Consider the following 20,789-nt stretch of genomic DNA (forward strand, 5'->3'; position numbering starts at 1 on the left):
CGAGCTTAAAAATGTTCCTGTTGCTTTACTCAGTTTGGCCACACGATGGCACTCTTAGCTTTTGGGGTCTAGTTGAGGGTTAGAGACGCTTTTATTCAGTCCATAGTCAAATGAATGCAACAATTCTATATATATATTAAAAAAAAATAAGGTTTATGTGCTGGAATGAATACTCAGTTGCATCGGGGGTTTTTTTGTTTTTAGAATGAGAAAGTAAAAATGTCATGCCTTTTTTGTACCTCTTTTATGCTGTGCAGTTTTAGTTGACTGACTCAAGAGTTTTTGTTGGACGTTCAAGTTTTTGGTTTGTGGCCGGGCAGTCATTGTTCCCGATCACCACCTGAACAGCTTTGGTGCTGTCTGGTTGTACAAATTCGTCTTCCAACATTTGGACACGCATATATTAGTTTTCTGCATCGGCTCTGTCGGGTATGACGCCATGTCTTATTTTTGTAGACGGTCCTTAAAGCATGTTGGAATATCCCGGCGAGGACACCAACCAACAGAATGTACTTTGATTGTTGTGTTGTTTTTCTTCTTCTTTTCCAATGCTGTCACGCTTGTCGCGTGTCATTGCCGTCGTCATAATTATATTGACAGTGCTTGTCAAAAAAAAAAAAAACGCCTGCTTTTTGTCTCGTTTCATAAGTGTCGGTTTGTCATTATTTCTAGTGATGTGCTCATACATGGGCTTTTTAATCGAGTAATCGTTAAGTAGTTGAGATTAATCGTGAAATGGTTGAGGCTACTGCTTGTTTACTGTCCAAAGAAGTCGAACATGAGCTCAGCCAAAGTAGCTGCAACCATGTGAGGCTGCTCAAGAAAGAAGAGTTCAGAACATTCTGAAATAGACACTCTCTTAAAAGTAATAAAAATCCAATACATTTATATGAAGGAAATAATAATGATTTATTTATCAGTGTTGCAGCTCAAGTTGGCCAGTCTTAAAAAATAATTATAAAGAAAAATGTTTATACATAATGTTCCAAATGGATTTCACAATATGTAAAAAAAAAAAAAAAGGAAACAAATTTTTCAGTACATTTAATGATTTAATAAAATAAAATGAAAAAAGCAATACAAAAAATTATCTCCTCCCCAAAACACCCCCGTCCTAAAAAAAAATCTAGATTCTTGTTGACTTTATTTGTACAAATTTCCCCATTGTGGGACTAATAAAGGACATCTTTATCTTTAAAAACAACCACAAATGCAGAGCCAATTAAGGCAAAGTTCAGAAGCAAATCATAAAATGCTCCTTGGTAATTAACAAAATACCTTTTTTTTTTTTAAAAATGATAAAACATCTCTCCCTCACACACGTATGTATTTTTAAAGGAACATTTTCCAATCTAAAAGAAATTGCAAACGTCCTCAATATTGACAATTTAATGAAGGATTTCCCGACACCTCTTGTGAAAGTGCGATTATAAATAACTAAAGATGTACAAGTCGATGTATTGATGAATTGAAGTCGTTTTGAATTGCTGATGAAACTAAATGAGTCACTCGGACCCGAGGATGTTTGGAAAAAAAAAAAGGATTGTTGATTTTGCTCAATTGTAATAAAATGGTCCCCTTGAAGGTTTCAGGAGCACCGCCTGCAACTCTCGCACCTGCGCCTGATGCGCTCAAGAAAGCGTGCCCATTTTGCTACACGGTGACTTTGAAAAAGGTAAAATGAGAGCAATTGGATTTCAATCGGTTGCATCATTGGAACGTGGCCTTGTCCCTAATGTTTTGACCTTTTCATAGAACCTTCCGAGGCGTGGTCACCACTTTTGGGAACAATGAAAACAGGTGGAGTGTGACTCACCTCTTCTGTTCTCCACTGAGTCAACTTTTCAGGCTCAGGTAACACACACACACACACTGAGTCATTATCTTAACTCCGGCCTGCTCTACTTTTCCCTCAAATAGCATCCAATCATCTCTGAAGGATGTTTTGATGCACTCAGCAGGCCATGTACAAGTCGAATCACCTGATTGCATCAGTTCGACACCATTTCTGCCAACATCTTCATTGTTTTTCTAAAACGGAGATTGGCAAGGCACATACTTGACATTAGAAAGACTTTAAAAACTTGATATGATGTAATAATCTCTCAATTTAGTCAACATGATGAAAAGAAAGCTATTATTCGGTGGTATAATTGGCAACAATTTAGTTGCGCAGTCAGGTCAGGCCCAAATCAAGGCGACATGGACACAAGTCAGTCATGTTTTTGGCCTCTGAACACCACAACAACAAATTTGACTTGACAAACTATTTGCTATTTAGTGGTCGTAGTATTTAGTTGTGTGTGTGTGTGTGTGTGTGTGTGTGCATCATGCCATACATGTGTGTACATATGTAGTGTATGATGTCATTTATTCTAATCAATATTCTGTCATCTTTTTGTGTTTTGTTACACTCCGTGTTGTTGATTTAACGTGACAAACACTTTGATGGTTTACAAGCTGCTTGTAACGGACGATTTTCCAAAGTTCCGCCATTGTCACAAGCGTCAAGTACTATTTTGCTACACGGTGATCTCTTCCGTAAGGGAGCCATTGTTGCCATCTTCTGACCACAATTATTCTTTTAGTGTTTTTTCCCCCAGTTGAAAAATCAAACCTAAGACTTTTCCCTTCCCATTCGCAGAAAAAAAAAATAATAATAAAATTGGACAGCAATTGGCCATTGACGACATTTCATGTCAACGTTGTTCAGAGTTAGTTTGTGAGTCGTGACATCCGAATCAGCTGGACGGCTGCAGCAAGTGAACGTGTGCTCAAAGGGATTCAGCTCATGTGACCGACTTAGCCAATATTCCACTTTTCTATCAAATAAATGGAAAAAAATCATCCTGTAAGGGAGACTCGCATCGGCAGCCAAACAAACTGTCCCGTTACTTTTGATCCATCTAAAAGTGGAAGCAACATCCACAAATATCGTCAATAACAGTTTGTACACTCAACTAAAAGCTTAGTAAACTGAATTTAGTGCCGCTGGATCCTTTGGTGTTTTGTTGATTTATTTTATTGAACAGAATGGATTTGATCCAAGGAGCGTGACAAATGAAATGTGGATCAAAAAAATTTGGTGATCACCACACAGTACGTGGAACGAAATGTGACGAGCGGAATATCCCATCAATTGCTTTTGTTCCAAACGTTGAGAAATCTTGCCAAGAGACTTTATGGACATCTGAAGATGTAATCACATCATGTGTTCTGGTCGGCCACATGTGGTGGATGCGCTGGGCCAGATTTGGACCCAGGGCCTTAGGTTGGACGCCATTCCTATCCGGTTATGGAGCGAAAGTGACCACTCTCTCACACACACTCACACTCGTGGATATTGGGAGAGCGAGTCAGCGGCTGGCCCAGATCGCACCCGTGACTCAGCGGCCACGTCACGGTGACTTTGCACAAATCTGGCCGCTCAGGCGCTTGTTGCAGCCAGATTGCACCAGCTGCGTGTGCCCGCTCGCACCAATAGGGGGCGCTGCACTCCGTGACGACGCGCTCAGGAGAAGTGGGACAAATCTTGAATTGTGGCACTCCACACACACTTCATGCTTTGATCGTCCGGTTGTGCGTCGAGAAAGTAATCATCGACGTTCACATTTGAGGTTACCGCTAAAATGGAATGGAACTTCTTATTTCCTGTAAAAGTCAACACAATACTGAACATGGACAACTTTTTTTTAATTTATGCAAAATGTATGAAAAAAGGATCAAAGACTTTTTATGCTTCATCCTTATACCGAAATGAAATAAATCAAATGTGTCCACCAAATAAACACACTATAATGACCAACACTTTTTTTTAAGTTGCGTTAGTTAATCAAATATAATAATTCAGAATTCACATGCAGTACTTCCATAAAATATTCACAGAACTTAATTTTTTCACCTATTCCAAAAATGTGATGATTTTTTTCCCCATCAAAATCCAACATCCAACTTTCCACAATGACAATGTAAAGGCTTGTTTTGTTTTTTTTTAATATTCCTTTATGAGCTTTTGCGATGCACCTTTAGATATGAGCGTGGCACAAAAATCCAAAGAAAAAACTTTGTCAATTCCTGGCATACTGAACTGAGCTGACATTTTCTACAACTTTTTTTATTTTTATTTTTTACCTCCCTGGACATTTTGAATGAAATTGACTTTCGACTTCCTGTTCTTGTTGCATTAATCTCTAGAATCTCACGCACAGCAAACTTTTATGACATTTTTGTTCTTCTTGTTTTTGCTGCTATAAAACACTCCAGCAAAGCTCAGAGCGAGCCGCATGGGCGCCCCTATCACACAGCGGTGGGGCTAACGAACTCAAGGTTAGCTGATAATCAAGCCCCCACTGCCCGCACCACCTGTTATCGCTAACCAAACAGTGGCGGCGAGACCAAAAGGAAGCAGAAGGCCGCAGTGTGCAAAGACTTGTCGCTGATAACTAAAATGTAAGAAAACAAACAAAACTACAAAAAAAGAACAACAACTGACTTTTCCACTCAATGTTGCGATTCAATCGCAGAGCTGCTTGAAAATGTCTCGCACCGATCATTATGACGGCTGTCGTGAGCACGTTTGCCGTGGAGCCATTTAGAATGTTTTGACTCTCTTTTGGAGTTCAATACGGTAGCTGAATTATTAGGAACACTCCCAGTGTGATGTTGGACAATTATTAAACCACTCCAATGTACAAGCTCAATAATAAACAATGGTTGGTAAAAATCGACAATTATCTGAACCAAGTCTGGTTGTAAGTGTACCTAATTGTGTAATTTTGGGACTCTTTGACAACAAATGTCAACACGCGCGTGCACTCGTGCGAAGCGCAGACTTCCCGCCAAACTTGTCCTGTGGGTCAGACGTTCCCCAGGAGAGCGTTCTGACCCTTTCAGCGGTGCCTTGCCATGGCAACCGTTTGTCTCTTGTTGCCAGGTCGCCACGTTGCGACAGTGACACACTCGCACATGTCGTCCAATGTGTCCACTTGAGCCGTGTTTTGATTGCAATCCATTCTTACTACTAACATTGGAATCGGATCCGCTTTTTAGTGCCTCCCTTAAATTAACATAGAGGGGAAAAAAACAGGCAGTACGCAAATAGTGTGTGTAGCCCTTTGGGGCTGAAAGAGAAAACTGCTGGTCACACTTGCTAACCAAAACAGCAGCACCTAAACAAGTCTCTCAGGAGATTTTCAGTGTACATGGGGATGCCGTCATTAATGGCGATCACCTTCACTCAATATTGTTGTGTGGATGTTCCACAATGTTGCGTGGTGCCCTCACAGTTTTGTCGCTCCGCAACGTTGTGTGGTTCCTCTCAAACGTTTTGTTATTCCACAACATTGTGTGATCGCGCGACAACGTTTTCTGGTCCCGCCACAAGGTTTTGTCCCTGCTCAGTGTTGTTTGGCAAGCCAGAATGTTGTGGTTTTTTTTTCCATAATATTGTGTGGTTCCTTTGCAGTGTTGTGTTATCGCACCACAATGTTTGCGTGGCACACCACAATGCAAAATTGTTTGGTAGTTGTACAGTTTTGTGTGGGTGCTCCACAATGTTGTTTTCTGGCACTCCACAACATTGAGTGAACACTCCACAATGTAGGATGGTTGTTTTGAACTGTTGTGTGTGTGAATTTTTACTTGAAGGAAATTGTACGTCATTCTTTCAGCCTACATTTTTTAATATGATTTCGGTTAGTTTAATCATGGCCTTTCCTGTGGTAGATGCCTCCTCCAATCTACATTTGAGTAAAAAAATGCTCCTGGCTTCCCTTGTCTAAAGATTTAGATGAATGTACAATGTAGAGTTTCACTTTCTCCGTCGTCGGTTTCGGTGAGGGTGGGCGGGCGAGATGTGTGTGTGTGTGTGGGGGGGGTGCGTGTGCGTGTGTGTGAGGGGGTTGTAGTGGGGGTTGGATTTATGTGTGGCTGTGGCAACCACCCCGCTGAACTTTTGTACCCGCCGCATACTTCCTTGCTGACGACAGCGGCCCTGTCACGAGGAGAGGAAAAAGCGCGCCAAAGTTCCAAGGCCGTCAGCCAATGGGGAGGCAGCGGGGGCCGGCCCCTGCGAGAGCAGCAGGGAAATACCGTGTGCGCGTGTGTGTGCGTGTGTTTGCACATGTGTGCGGCCGCTGCAAGAAGTGACTCAGTGTGACTGAATGAGTCGGACTTTTTCCAGCGGGCGCACTTTTTGACTCAAGCAAAACTTTCTTTCTTGTTTCCAAACGGAAAATGCTCACATTGATTGCAAAACGGCAGCCTGATATCCAGTAGTCAGGTGGATTTCCACCGCCTCTTTGCTTCCCAGCAAGCAGCAGTTTGACACTTTCAATTAGTGAATAATGTTTCCAAAATGAAGTTTCAAGCTCTTTTTTTGCCACTCCCATTTGACGTTTACTTTTCGTTTCTTGCGAACACATGATGGGAAACACCTTCGACTGGCTAACGCATCTACGTGACAGTTTCATCATGCCTCAGATAGACAACAACATCTGGCATATATTCTTTATCCTCTGCAAATTAATTAAAGAATATGTAACTACTGAAACAACTTCTCTTTTCACTTAACACAGACGAATGTCAGTTGATGAAATTGGTTGGGCCTAAGGTATCTGCGTCGCTCGGTGTGGGATGGCCGATAGCTTTGGGTTGAGGTAGTTGACGTTTAGTTTTGGATTAAGTAAGAATTAAGATCAGCAAGTAAAGGTTAAGTTTTAGGGAAGGATGAGGTCTTTTTTTCCGCCGGCACTGTCAGAGGAGCGTCCGCCTGGCCTCCCGCCAAATGCGCATTCCTCCGAGAGGGAGCGCACACGTTCAAAGGGACCCGAGTAGAGGAAGAAACCACACACGCCGATGGCACTTTTTCATTCACAAGGCCGTGTGTGCGTGTGCGTGTGCGTGTGTGTGTGTGTGTGTGTGTACATTGGCCTTGAAAGAAAATACAGTGTTAACGCTCCCGACGTTTAGCTGTCATACAAGTGTAAAAATAAATTAAGCCAAAGCTGGAAAATAGTTGGGTGGGTTGTCCAAAATGCGTGCACCCACAATTTTTCTTAGGTCATGTATTGCATATTCGTATATTTTGATTCATTTACATACTTATATTTTTTTAGGGTGCTTGAATCTAAAACAAACGAAGCCTTTTTATGAAGAACTAAGCAGGCAAGCATGAACAAACCCGAAACGTCATCTTGAAGCGTTCAATGGAAGGTCCGTCCAACTGATGCTTCTGCTTGCTTGAAAACACACGTTACACATTAACACACGCAACAGGGAGTGCATGTGGACAGCTACAACTCTGCGTGTGTGCGTGCGCGCGCGCGCGTGTAAAATGACACTACCTGCAGAAATACCGCTGACGTCCTCTCAGCTTCACACTGACACATGTTGATGCACTCACGTCTTCACACACTTTCACTCTACACACGCACGCACACGCACACGCGTGGTGTATTTAAGCCCCCAGTTGATAGGAGGCAGTCTAGTATAACGCTTGTAGTGACGGTCAGCAAAGGGTTCAAACTCAACACCGCCGTTTCGCGGAAAATGTCGTTAGACATGTGTAGTCCAAGTTACACCTCAGCTGCAAGATAAAAACACACACACACGCTCACACACACATACGGGGTGCGTTATCTCATTTGCTTGACATAAACCATGCTTTGCTGTGTGTGTGCGTGTGCGTGTGTGTGCGTGGTTCCTATCTATCCCATTCCAATGAAAAATCAGCTTGCCATCCACTCCTGGAATTTTGGGGGAAATTCGGCCCCTTGATGTCAGTTATACGAGACAACATGAAATTTTTTGTCTTGTCACTCACGAATGGACCCACAAAAACGTCTCAAGAAGCCATGCTTGAAAGTTCACACAGGAAGTTTTGTCTTGGTGGCGTTCAGGAGAATTTAATTTTGAAAATTCAACCTGTGGTGTCCGTTTGACTGAGCATCGTGAAATAATCATCTTCATAACTATTAATGCATCTGATTTATGTTTTTCACGAAGAGACCGACAAAATTCTGTCATTTTGGTTCATGTTGGCTGTTAGCATTTTCTCCAGAATTCAGCACCTGAAGCCACTTTTACTTGTTAAATTTGGAAACATTATTGTGTATAATATGAATTTTTTTCTGAGTAGACCCACAAAAATGGTCAAGCAGCCGACAGGAAGTCTCAAATTTTGCTTTGAAAGAGCTTTTCTGGCTTTGTGGTATTTTTCTGAATTTCATTTGGTCGATTCAACCCTTTTTGCCCATTTTTCTTGGCAACATGACATTTGGTCGACGTGTTTTTCACGAGTCGACCCACAAAAAAGTCCTAAAAGACAAAGGAAGTCTCTAATTTTGCTTGAACGTGTCCATTTGAGTCATTTTGATCATTTGAAAGACAAACTAGTCCCTGAGAAAGCAACCAAGCGACTGACTCGAGTTTTCGTCCCAAGCGGAGCTTGACCTTGCTGTCTCAATAAGCAGCGGTGAACACGGGGTCAAGGGTCGACGTAAGATATGAGACAGGCGTCAAGGGGGGTCAAAATCAAGCCGTTGAGTTATGAGAGCAGGACGAAGAGGGAAAGATATTTCTCAGTCTTCTCCAAATGTAATTCAAAAAATGTCTTTGTCACCTTGACAACACTCGCAATCGCCTCTCATGTTGTCGACAACATTTATGATGCGTTCAAAACTACTCTGATGATACAATTTGTCCCCAAAGTAATTGGAATGGAGTAAATGTTGATCTTTGACTAGGATTGCTGCAGGAGAAGTAAAACTATTACAACCAATCCAACTGTCACCCCCGGGGTTAAAATAGTTTGGAATTCTTCAGTTTAGTTCATTACTAGTGAGGGTTTATTTGTTTTTATTCATTTTAAGGCGTGCAGTAATCCCGAAATCAATGCAGGAAGCTCATGTATGAATTTAATCGAGAAAGGCTTTTAGTCGCTTACTTACTTCAGTTACCAAAATCTTTTTTTTTCCCTCCAAACCATTTATTAGTATTTTTCATTTTTTTTTTCAATTTTATTTCGAGTTATTTTGTTCCACTAACTTTAATCACCACCTGTACTACTTCTACTCCTGCTATGACTGTAATTACAACTTACTTACTTCTACCACCAATAACACAACCGTCACATTTACGATTGCTTTTAATATCAATGACTACAACCGCTATTGTTACGACCTGTTAGTTCAGCGTTGCTTCATGTTGGCATGCACTCGCTTGTATCGTGGCCTTCACACACACACACACACACACACGCGGAGCGCTCGCTCATGCTTGTGCTGACGTGGCGTAACGATCGCGCGTCCAGCTGACATGCAGATGGATGAAGCAAAGCAAGCCGGTGCACTTTGCGGCGTGTTTGAAGGCACGGCGCCATGATGAGTTGAAGGCAACGTGCCCGCTGGACCGCCGGCGCGCACAGGAAGTGTCCTTATAAGTACTTGCAGGCGGGAAGATGACAGATTGAGACGGGATTTGTAGAGTTGTTAATGGCTGTAACGTCGAGCCGCCTTTGACACACAAATGGCAATGCGAACAATCTGTCTACGCTTTCACACGGAGACGTCATGCCGCAAGTAGATCAATAAAAGGCGGCCGCCGTCGGGATTGCTTTCAACGCAAGTTGCGAGCGGATTCAAAGGCTCAACTCTTCGGAGGTCTCGAAAAAGTCACAAATGTCAGATTTGCTTTGGGCGAAAACGCAAGCTCCACTCGAGCCTTCCCGGTCTGCGTCGGTGCCGTCAAAATGGAAGAAGGTCTTGGGCCTAAAGAAAATCCCTTTTGATGAACTTTGAACTTGAGAACAAAGCCCATCATTAATGAGCCGTCATGTGACACACAGCAAGGAAGCCATCATTTCCTGCACGCACACACACGTGCGCACGCGCGCACACGAACAAAGCGGTCCTCACCAAATCCTTTTGTTCCGGATCGGTCAAGCCTGGACACAATTGTGTGTCCTTTGCTTTGTGCGCGTGTGTGTCCAGGGAATTACACTACCAAAATAAAAGTTGACATATAGGAACCCCCACATCCCCGACGCTGCCCCTGACGCCCCTTGAAGCTCCGCCCCACCACTCACCCGCCCCCCAATATGTGGCTGGTATCATGTCCAGACATGTCCTCTTCCTGTGCCACCATTGTGTACATTTTCAACGCGAAACATTTCGCTAACGAAAAAAAAAGGACAAACGAAAGTATATGTGAGAGCGTTTTAGCTGTCTTGGAATACCTTTTCATAAAATCGCTTTGCCTGTTAGTGTGGCAGCGTTTCAGTCATGTGAGTTTTTTTCAAAAGTGTTTCGTGGTGTGTGAGAGCGCGTCTAAGCCATTTACCTGAGAATGTCTCTGCGAGTGTGAGAGCATTTCAGTAGTGCGTGAGAATGAGCGTTTTAGTCAAATGTGTGAGATCGTTTCCAGTTTGTGTGCGAGAATCTCAGTTGAGCTTTTCTGTAGTTCGTGTGAGTGCGTTTCAGTTATGTGCTGACAGCTTTTCAGTTGTGTGAACGAGAGCACTTTAGTCATGCCTGGGAAAGAAAAAAAGTGTTTCAATCTTGTCGCGCATGAGAGCGTGACATCGTTAAGTCACTTCAGTCGTGTTACATCAAAGAGTTTTCGGTAATTTATATGAGAATGTTTCAGCATGTGAGAGTGTCGCGCGAGTGTATATACGAGCATTTCCCTTTTTGTGTGAAAGGTAATCCCGCTTTAAGCCCCTGACAGTCGTGGGTGTGTGCGTGTGCGCGCATGTGTGCGTTTTGCCAGCGTAGGCATTTGTGTCGGCGAGCCGAGCGACACACGCGAGAGCGAACTCGTCCCTGCCGTGACCGTGTGGTGATGCTCGTTGACATGACGTCGGCCTCGTCCGGTGCGCCTTTGCCAAGGCGTCACCTTTTGACGCCGCTCGCCGTCCCTCGGGAGTCTGCCGCCAATATGCTGAGCAAAGCTTTTGACCTCGTGACCTTTATGTCTGCTCCTCCTTTTTTTTTTTTTTTTTGCTCCCAATGTCATATCTCCACTTCCCGCTGGCGTGGTCCTTCCTTCCTTATTTCCTTCCTTCCTTCCTTGGCGGCCTCATCTAATGGCTGTCGCTTGTATCTCGCTTTTCTACCTTCAGTTCTCTTCACGCTATTACTTCATCTTCCTCCTGATGAATGATCAGCGTCTTGCTCAAGGTCATGATCCCAAAGGCCGGGGGATCGAACCCGCGTCCTCTCGGTCGGGAAACGACCGCTCTTCCACTGAGCCACGCCGTCCCACATTTTGAGCGCGCCTCTTCTTGACGTGGCGTCTTCGCCTTTGAATGCACGCCAGCTTCTACTGAGAAGCCGCTTGGTCCGCAGCAGCTGCTGCGTGCGTGTGTGTGCGTGTGTGTGCATGTGGGGGGGTGCATGTGTGTGTGTGTTGTAAAACATGATCTGCAATTCAGGGAACTCTTCAAATGAAAACGCTCACGTGCACTGGAGCAGTGTGCCACAGGAAGTGTCCCATACATCAAGTGTGCGCCATTTTGTATCTTCCGGTGACGACTAACTATTACTAATTTTCATACTATGACGAATAATGTAAAAAAAAAAAATGATGGTTGACTCTTTAGTTTTTTTTTGGATTGGATGTTTTACTTTTATTGATCCCACTGATAATGATGCCGATGATGATGTCCAGAACGAGAATCCCTTTTCCTTTTGCCACATTTTGTTTCTTGTTCTCGGCTTTATTTGTTCCTTCTGTAAATGAGTTTAATGGCAGAATTTCTTTTCATGTTTTGACTTTGACTTTCTTCTCTTTCCTCTTCCTCTTCCTCTTTGTCTTTTTCTTCTTCTCTCTTATATTTCTCTTTGTTCCGCTGCCTCTTTGTTCTCTCTCATTTTCTTTTTCTTCCTTTTCTTTCTCTTTTTTTTGCTGTCATACAAAAACATCCAATAATTTATATAAAGAACATAAAAACTATAAACTGTACATAAATGATGGACAGAATAAATTTTGTATGAATTATTTATAAAGATTTTTTTTGTCATTGAAATGGTCTCCGTGTCTCGTGCACAGTGATAGGAAATCGATGCAACTAGTGGGGGTGTGTGTGTGGGTGTGTGTGTGTGTGTGTGTGTGTGTGGTTGTGTCGTGCTGCAGTGTAGTAACGCGATCAGCGGGGATGTAAATGGTTGGGGGTGTGATTCTCGTGCTCCCAAAGGATTGTTGGCAACGCCCTCGTAAAGGCCATTCCTGAACGACACCACATTAAACGCGTAACTGCGCTGCCCTCAGGCGCACACACACACACACACACGCACGCATATTCGGCGCATTGCTTCATCAGCGTTATTTGGAATGTGTCTGTGTATATGTGTGTGTGTGTGTGTGTGGCCGTTATCGGATTGTAAACGTATGTAAACACACACACACACACACACGCCCGCACATGCACACACATAGCTGATAGTGTGATTCACTCCTTCCCTGGAAGACTTTCCCACACTCCGCCACTTTCATACAGAGATCTTGTCGGACCTGTAAAAAATGGAGCCATCTTGGCCCTTCACACAGAACCCAGCGAAGGCAAAATGGTTACACACACAGCTGTGTGAAAGCAGCTCTTGTGTATTGTCAAGCCAAATTTCCAGCCTTTGCACGTGGAAAGCTAACGCTAAATATAGCTAGCTTTTCGGACTTTGCACCGATTTTGCAGGATCTTCATGTGAAAGCGACTCTTGTGTGTTTGGTCAACTCAAAATGTCTCCCTTTGCTGGGTGCTGTGTGAAAGCCAAAGGTGATTTGGATTAGTTTTGGGTCTGATTTGCCAATTTTTTACTCTTAGGAGTAAACTCTTAAAATATTCTCTCCTTGCAAGTGACGTGTGAAAATGATACATTGCTTTATGGCAGCGCTTCCGTTTGAATTTTGCCTGATTTCTGCATGAAAGCAGCTCTTGTGTGTGTTGTGGTTTAGTTCAATATCCCGCCTTTGCTGGGCTCTGTGTGAAAGGCAATAAAGTTCAATACTGACTCTGCTTGGTATGGCGATGATGTGCCAATTTTGCAGAATCTTTGCGTGAAATCTAAAGTATCCGACCTTTGCAGGGTTATGTGTCAAAGTTAAAGTCAAATGACTTCAGGCTCATCTTTTTTGGCTCTGGTGGGCGTATTTTGCAGGATCTCTTTGTGAGAAGCTAGTCTATTAAAATAATTTACAGACTTTGCTGAGTTATGTGTTAAGACTGAACGTGAATAAAGAAAATTTTGCAGGAACGCTACGAGTAGACGAATAAAATAACAAAGGGATGACATCATATGAAGACGAAAGGGATGAAAGGTGATACAAATGCGAAAAAGAGAGACAATAGCAATGAGACCTAGCAAAGGTGTAAAGAGAAAAACAAGGGCAAGAAAGGAGGGAAAGGAACAAAGAAAGGAAGGCAGCAGAAAGCTTGAGGGAGAAGAAAAGGAGGCGTGGAGAATGAAAAGAAGCTCTTGGCTGCTGCTGCGTCTTTTACAGTTTGAAATTAAAAAAAAAAAAAAAAGAAAAAAAAAGAAGCCGGCTTGAGGAATTCCATTCAACTTTTCGCAGAAGGCTCGGGAGTTTCTTGGGAGGAAAAAAAAAGCTCCCATGGGAGACGCCGTAAAAAGAAAAAAAAAAGAAAAAAGAAAAGCTTGTGCTGCCAAATGTTGTTTAAAGCTGAAATAGCTTGACCTCATCTTTTGAGCGTCGCATGTAGGCTGACGAGCTAACAGCAACATGTGGACGCTTACGTTTTCATTCTTTTATTCATAATGACCTTTTTAAAGCAAAAAAATTCATGTCGAACGTTTGAAATGGGAAATTGGTTGAAAGGTCACAAATGAATCTCACATTTTACTTGCTGATCATCCGCTGGCCTGAAGCATTTGTGCAAAAGTAGTTTTGTTTTTCTTTTTAGGTCATTCTATGAGGCACAGTACAGTCCATCCATTATCTGTTCCGCTTTTTCTCGCAAGGGTCGCGGGCACGCTGGAGCCTCGCCCGGCTGTCTTCGGGCAGTAGGCGGGGCTACACGCTCAAGTGCTTGCCAGCCAATCGCAGGGCACACAAAGACGAACGTGCAAAGTCTACACGGGAACCGCAGCCCGGAATCGAGTCTTGCACCTCTGCACTGTGAGGCGAACGCGCTAACCCGTCGCCCACCGTGCCGCCATAACACAATTCTCTCGCAGAACGTCCTTGTTGAGACACGTAACTTGATGTGCTTTCTTTTATTTGGAGTTTTAATCTCGTTATTGGTGAACTTTGACCTGCGTAGGTCAAAGTCCATTGGCAACAAATGCTTTTTAGAAAAGTCTCATTGTACTTACTCGCAGTCCAAAATGTGTCGTAACAATTTGCCGTTTTGGATTGGACATATTTGACCTTTGTGTGATCTTGAACTTTGACCTTGAAATTGAAACTTGGACCTGGAAAAAGTGACGTCATGGTTTCCCTGCATCGGCCGCATTTGTGCAAAATATTTCAGAAATGCATACAATTGATGTTTATTCTTTTTCTTTCCGTTTTTTTGTATGGTGTGTGTGCAAGTTGCGTTGGCAGACAAGCAAGCGCTTGTGCAAACAGCAGCGAGTGAATGAGCGCGCTGAGAAAACTTTTGTGAGCCGAATGAATGAAACTTCCCCAACGTGTTGTTCCAGTTGCAGGATGTGCGTGCGCGCGCGCGTGCATGAGTGAACAGTGGGTCGAAAGAGGAGCGCCGCAATTGTCACATGGGCCGGCAGCATTCCGAGCCGTCAAGTGTCGTTTGTCACGTGGTCGTCTTGTGTGATTCGCTAATCAGCTCATCACTTTTTCTTTTTGTCTTCTCTCGTGTCCTTCTTTTGACTGCTTGACGTTCATCCTTCTACTAGTGCTGTCATGTTTCCCTCGTGGGTGCGCGCGCGGGCGCCCGCGTGCGTCTTGGTAGTAATGCGGTGAGAAAAAGTCAAGTTGTTGTCATGCGTGAGAGAGAACTTGAATCCGGTGAGTCAGAATGAATAAGAAAAGCGGTTGAGTTGCGTTTGTGTGTTCTGTTCCCGTCACCAAATGTTTGCCTTCATCGGCGGCAACAAAGACGGGAAAAAGTCAGTTAGTCATACTCATGTCAAATTGACAAAAAAAAAAGTCCATCAGTCACCAGGATATCAAATTCCGCTGCCAGCTGTGCGGAGTTTTTTTCCAGTTCAAACGCTCGTGCTCTCCTTTTCCGGCCAATGGTTGCATTCCTGACCGCCCACGTGACCCTCTCGACCAATTGGAGAGCTCGGAGTGTATTCCATTCATTCCTGAATGCTGAGTCCTGCTGTGTGCGCGCGCGCGTTTATTTAAGCGATCTCGAGTTGAACACTTGCGACTTTTTGTCTTTCATCCTTGTTTCGTCTCATTTGTCCCTTTCCTGTGTTCTTCATTTGTTGTTCGTGTGTTTCTCTGTGTGTGTCTCTGAAGTGTGCGTGAGACTAGTTTTGAGGTTTCGTGTGCGTGCGCGCGCATGTGTTTGTGCTCGTGTGTGCCAAAGTGAAATCAAATAAAGTGCATCTACTCTGTTGTTTAAGTACCCTAACACTGGAGTAGCGTGCTAAAAAGTGATTTGGTTACTTTGAATTTCCTTTCACAACATCAAAATGGATAAAAGGTTGTCTGGTGCCATCTTCTACGAAAGAGAAACACAGTAGAAAGGGTGCCCAAAAGGTGGGATGATGATGGTACTTTGAAATACATTCTTTGAGCGGTGCCAATGGCGTAGAGCGTTCTTATTGGGACCACAACACCCAGAAAAGGCCCAAAAAGTGTTACAGCCACACTTGTTAATTGTGTCCTTCTCATAACTTCCGTCTCCTGTCCTTCACTTGTGGCTTCTTCCTTCTTTCTGCGCCGTGCCCTGCTCGTCTCCTCCTTGTGTCCTTTCCTTGGGACTTGATTGTCTCGTTGTTGCGTGATGCCAATAAAGCATCCAACGGGCCTTCCATTCTGGCGGGTGTGCGGAGGCCGCTTGCGATAAGATCGCTATTTATTAGCCCTGCAATGGCAAGCAGAAGCTGAAGATGAAGAAGACGTGAGCGCAATAAAGTCAGGTGACATCTTGACTTTTTTTTTTTTACACGGCGCCCCGAGCGTCTCCCGGGGAGCCGAACATTCCGGAACAAACATTCCAACTCGTCATCTGATCGGCCTCAGAGCTCAGCACTTTCACGGTGGACTTCCGCAAGTCTTCCATGTAAGAACGTTTTGAGGAGCACCCCCCCCCCGTCCCCCCGAACCTTTTGATAAAGCTCTTGTATTGTGAATGTGAATGTGTACTTTATCCTGCATGCAAAATGTTTGAGTGACAGCAACAGCTGCAAGCAAATTCCTTCAGTGTTTTAACATACTCGTTTTGTGAGGTCGGGGGTTACGACCCCCATATGGTTGTGCGTGTGGAGGGGGGCAGTAACGCATAGAACCAGATGTTTTTGGGCTAAATGAGAACATTGTTAAGAGAGCGAAAAAATTAATTAATTTTTTTATTTTACAAAAGGTTTTCTTTGAGATTTTTTGTACTGATGTTTTTCAAATGGGCTGCAAATCATGTGAACGAAACCCAAAAAATGCCATTGGCCATGTTTTATAAATGACTGCAAGTGAGTTTATGTGTGAATATAAAAAGTCTACACACCCTGTAAAAATGCATTTTGTTTTTTTTAATATTTAAAAAAATCAGACCGAGCATTTTTAAACTTTTTTTTTTTTTTACAATAAGTGACCTTTTACCTGGACAACTCGGTGGAAAACATGAAAATATTTCCAAGAGGGCCGTGAGAATAAACAACTGAGATGAAATTCGAACACGTCCGTCCGAGCAAGGGGCAACTTGGCCAGCGCCCTTCCAAAACCAGCAGAGGGCAGCGTGATTAAAAAAGAAAAACTTATTAACAGCTTTTTATTTTTTTCAGTTTGTATTTTTTAACGATGAATGACCGTAGCCGTTTGACAGAATGAACGGACACGCTTCCATTTTTTGAAATGATTATTATTGCAATGTCTCAAATTGAATTGGGACAAATCAACATTTTGCGAATGTGGCCCGTCCAGCTGACTTTTGGCAAAAGGCAACTTCCGCCCTCCATGCAAGATGAGAACCGCGCTCGTCTGAGGTTTAAGGCGGACGTGATAACTAACGTCGGCTTTTTGAATACTTTGGAAAGTGGAAGTCAGTTTCGTTTCACTTTAGCAACCATTTCCAATGTGCACATTTTGGTGCATGTCGCTTTTCCTTGGAAAGGCACACACACATTCCCTGGAAAGCTGTCGTGAGGAAGTGTTCCTCGACTGTTCTGTACAGTTTGTTACGTAACAGCTTTTTGGCTGCGCTGGCACTTGCTTCGCTTCACGTGTGTGTGCGTGTGGGCGGGTGAGGGCTTTTATGAGCGTGTGTTTGCGATGCCTTTAAATTTAAGTGTGTCCTTTCCATACTTTCGCATACATTGCGATAATCTCATTGTACATTTCCACTTTTCTTTCTTGTTTCTTTTACTTAGAAAAGTCAAACGAAAACTCTCAAACGTGTTTTAGTGCGGCAAACTCACGTTCTGCACGTCAAATTCCGCCATATTGAAACGAGTCCCGGCCCGAGGGTCAATATTTGCCTGCCATTTGCATGTGTGGGTGAGGCGATGTTGCGGAACATTCCTGTGGGGACGACGCTTATCTGACATCTGCTACCTGCTGCGGGGGAAGGACGGCTGCTTGCCAAAAGAAGCGCCTGCGAACTTGTTAGCAGCGATAATAACGCAGTGCCGCATTGACTTGCCAACTGAATTCATAACTCAAATCATTTGTATCTCAAATCCACTTTTCCCAATAAAATGAATGGAAATGCCTTCAAGTCATTCGAGCCCCCCTCAAATTTCCACATTTTTTTTTAATGACGAAAACATCACTCGCCCGTTATTGAGTTGAACATACATCGATCCCTTAATTGGATAAAGAGTGAAACATCATGATTTCCTGCTTTAATTCAATGGGCATGTGCTGCTCCATGTCGTGCGCGCGCACCTTGTCCACTAAGGGGCAGTATAGCACACATGTATATAACTCGTGGAAGCAGATTTGATGTGGAAACTCAGCTGCAGTCATATGTCTCGATACGATGCATGTTCCGATATCAGTTGTTAAAAGTCAACTCCATCATATTGATGCCAGCTTCGTTAGCCCGTCTATGACATTTTGCATGAAGCAAACATGCTTTTTGTGAGGCAAAAGATTTCGATTTTGGTTGCATTTCCGCAACAATCCATAAAGCACCAGATGACGTCCACTCGTCCATCTTGGTCCGCCTTTGCGGGGTCGGGTCGCGGGGCCCGGGGACAGCAGGCACTCGTTTGGTCCGATTCTTGTCGGGGCGTCCCCAAATCAATCGAGAACGGTGAGACGTGGCCAACTCCTCTTGACATTTAACTTCAAGAAAAAGATCAATCTCGCTTTTGAGGCTGCGGGGGCCACAGGAGGGGAAAATGAAAGTGTGTGTGTGTGTGTGTCATTCCTGTGAGTGTGTGTGTGTGCGTGTAGTAGTGTAAAAGGAAGTACCGCAGAGCGGTTAGGGTCTGCGCGCGAGTGTCACGGCATTGCTGCAACGGAAGCGTCTGTCCCTCATTCAGCACAATCGCGACAAAATGTGCATTGAAAAAATGATTTGCAACGTTGATGTTGTTTGTGTACGATCCGCCATAAAAGGAAAGTAGACCATCTGCACGGAGAATAAACGTGGTGGGGGGCGGGGGACCCGCAAAAAGTGAAGTGTCAGCAGCTCACCTCATCTGTTCAGCTTTATGACCCCCAACAAGGAGATTAGAAAGATTTTTATTTGCTCCTTTGCAACTGCCATTTTGATATTCGCTTTCTTTATTGAGGACACCGAGAGGCTAAGATTTTGCTTTGTTACGTGAAATTATTTGCACTTCAAAACACAATCAAATGTAAAGATGCCACCGTTTGTGTTTAGTGACACTGTTGGTTATCCTCGCTTTTTTTTTTCATCTATTAAGGCACTCTTAGCACTTCACTTTGCTTCACTTTCACCCCCTGAAGGCCCCGTCTTGCTCAAAGACACGTCAACACAGTCACAATGGCCACGGATCGAACCCGCAACCTCAAAGTTGGGAGACGACCACGCTAGCACTGAGCCTTGCTGCCCCGTTAGCCCGTCTATGGCGTTTTGTCTTCTGCTTGTTCGCGTGAAGTCAAACCGGCCGCGTGGCTTTTTTAAATCGACAATGAACAATTGTCTTTGTTTGACGTTTACTTTGGCAGCATCCTGAAACTGGGAGTGGCTTTAAAAATCTCGCCGCCCCTTTTTACAAGCGATATGGTAAGAGGCGAGTTTCTTCCCATTCACACTGAACGTTTTTATCATCAACCAAATACGACTGAGCCACCAGGGCAGTAAATGCCACTTCCTGTTGTATGGTTGTCATGGCGTGCGCCCGCTCATTCACGAGTTTTTCTTTTCATTTTTTGTTGAATAGCGTGTAAAAAAGTGAACCAACCGTCACCGTTTCCTGTGGCAGCGTTTGTCCGCTTTACAGCTGTCACTTCAATGACCTGAGTGACACCCACGTGTCGCAGTTAAGCGGCAAACGTCCGCCCGCTACCTGCACTGTGTCAATATTGACACACACGCGCACGGACGCACACACGGACGCACACACACCTGCGACTCTTCCTCCAGTTTCCTTCATAACGTGCATGTTGGCTTCTTTGATGAACGAAGCGACTTTTGAGCACGGCGGTTTTTGTTTTGAACCTCAGCTGTTTGTCTTGGTCGATTTTGGCCTCGCTCAAAATTGAATGTTTGAATTGTTATAGTTGTTGTTCATCGCAGAGGATAAGGAATAAATTCCCGTGAGTATTGTTATAGGATTTTTCTACATGTGCTGCCGCACTGTTTGTGTTCGCATATCCGTTGCTGTTTCCAACATTGTGACATCGACGCTATTTGTCTCCCTGCTGCGGCGTTTCGCATTGTTTGTTCGCATTAGGACTGGGCAGTTTATTAATTAATTTATTTAGCATTAAGCTCAGCGGCCTTTCCGAAGGCAAAGCTATGCAGCGCCCACATCTCCAATTTTTACTTGCAAGTCAAAGCTAAAAATTGGTCCGACGACAGCTTGCATCTCTCCAAAACTTCTGTTAGCAAATATATTGGCAATGGCTTCCGCGACGGCAAATGAAAATGTATTTTTCCACATTTGAACTTTCTCCCGTCTATTCCTTGAGTGGCCTTTGTTTGCTTTTCCTCCTTCTCCAGAAGAAGCCGCAAGCTGCGTCCCGATTGGCCGAAGCCGAGCTTCCTCTCGGGCCATTGGCCGGCGAGCCAAACAGTCAAACGCGGCCCCTCACGTGCTGCGGCATGCATGCATTGCATACATGCAGATGCACACACGCTCGACTAGCATGCACTGCATGAACTCTCATTGGTGTGTGTGAGATTCCTGGAAACGGGGAGTTCACCAAGATGTGAGACTGACTGACTGACAGCTGTTTTGCATTGGTTGTGATCATTTGCCTGCAACCGCATCACATTTTATTCCAACTGTCAACACTTGGCCAAGAGCGTCTTCGCAGCCCCCAATTTTTTTTTTTTTATATTCCCTTTGCTTGAAGTTTCTTTCCAGTGGCCTCCCGCAGCAATGCACACATACGCACACACACACAAAAAAAAACAAGCTTAAATGCATTGGTGTGGCTCTGAAAGGCCGTTTCAGCCTATTAGAAACCTAAAAAAATAACGACTGTCTTCTTTTTTTGTAGCATGA

The sequence above is a fragment of the Idiotropiscis lumnitzeri genome, chromosome 11 (assembly GCF_059441095.1).
Source record: "Idiotropiscis lumnitzeri isolate Australia: NSW breed Sydney's pygmy pipehorse chromosome 11, RoL_Ilum_1.0, whole genome shotgun sequence".
Classification (NCBI taxonomy): domain Eukaryota; kingdom Metazoa; phylum Chordata; class Actinopteri; order Syngnathiformes; family Syngnathidae; genus Idiotropiscis; species Idiotropiscis lumnitzeri.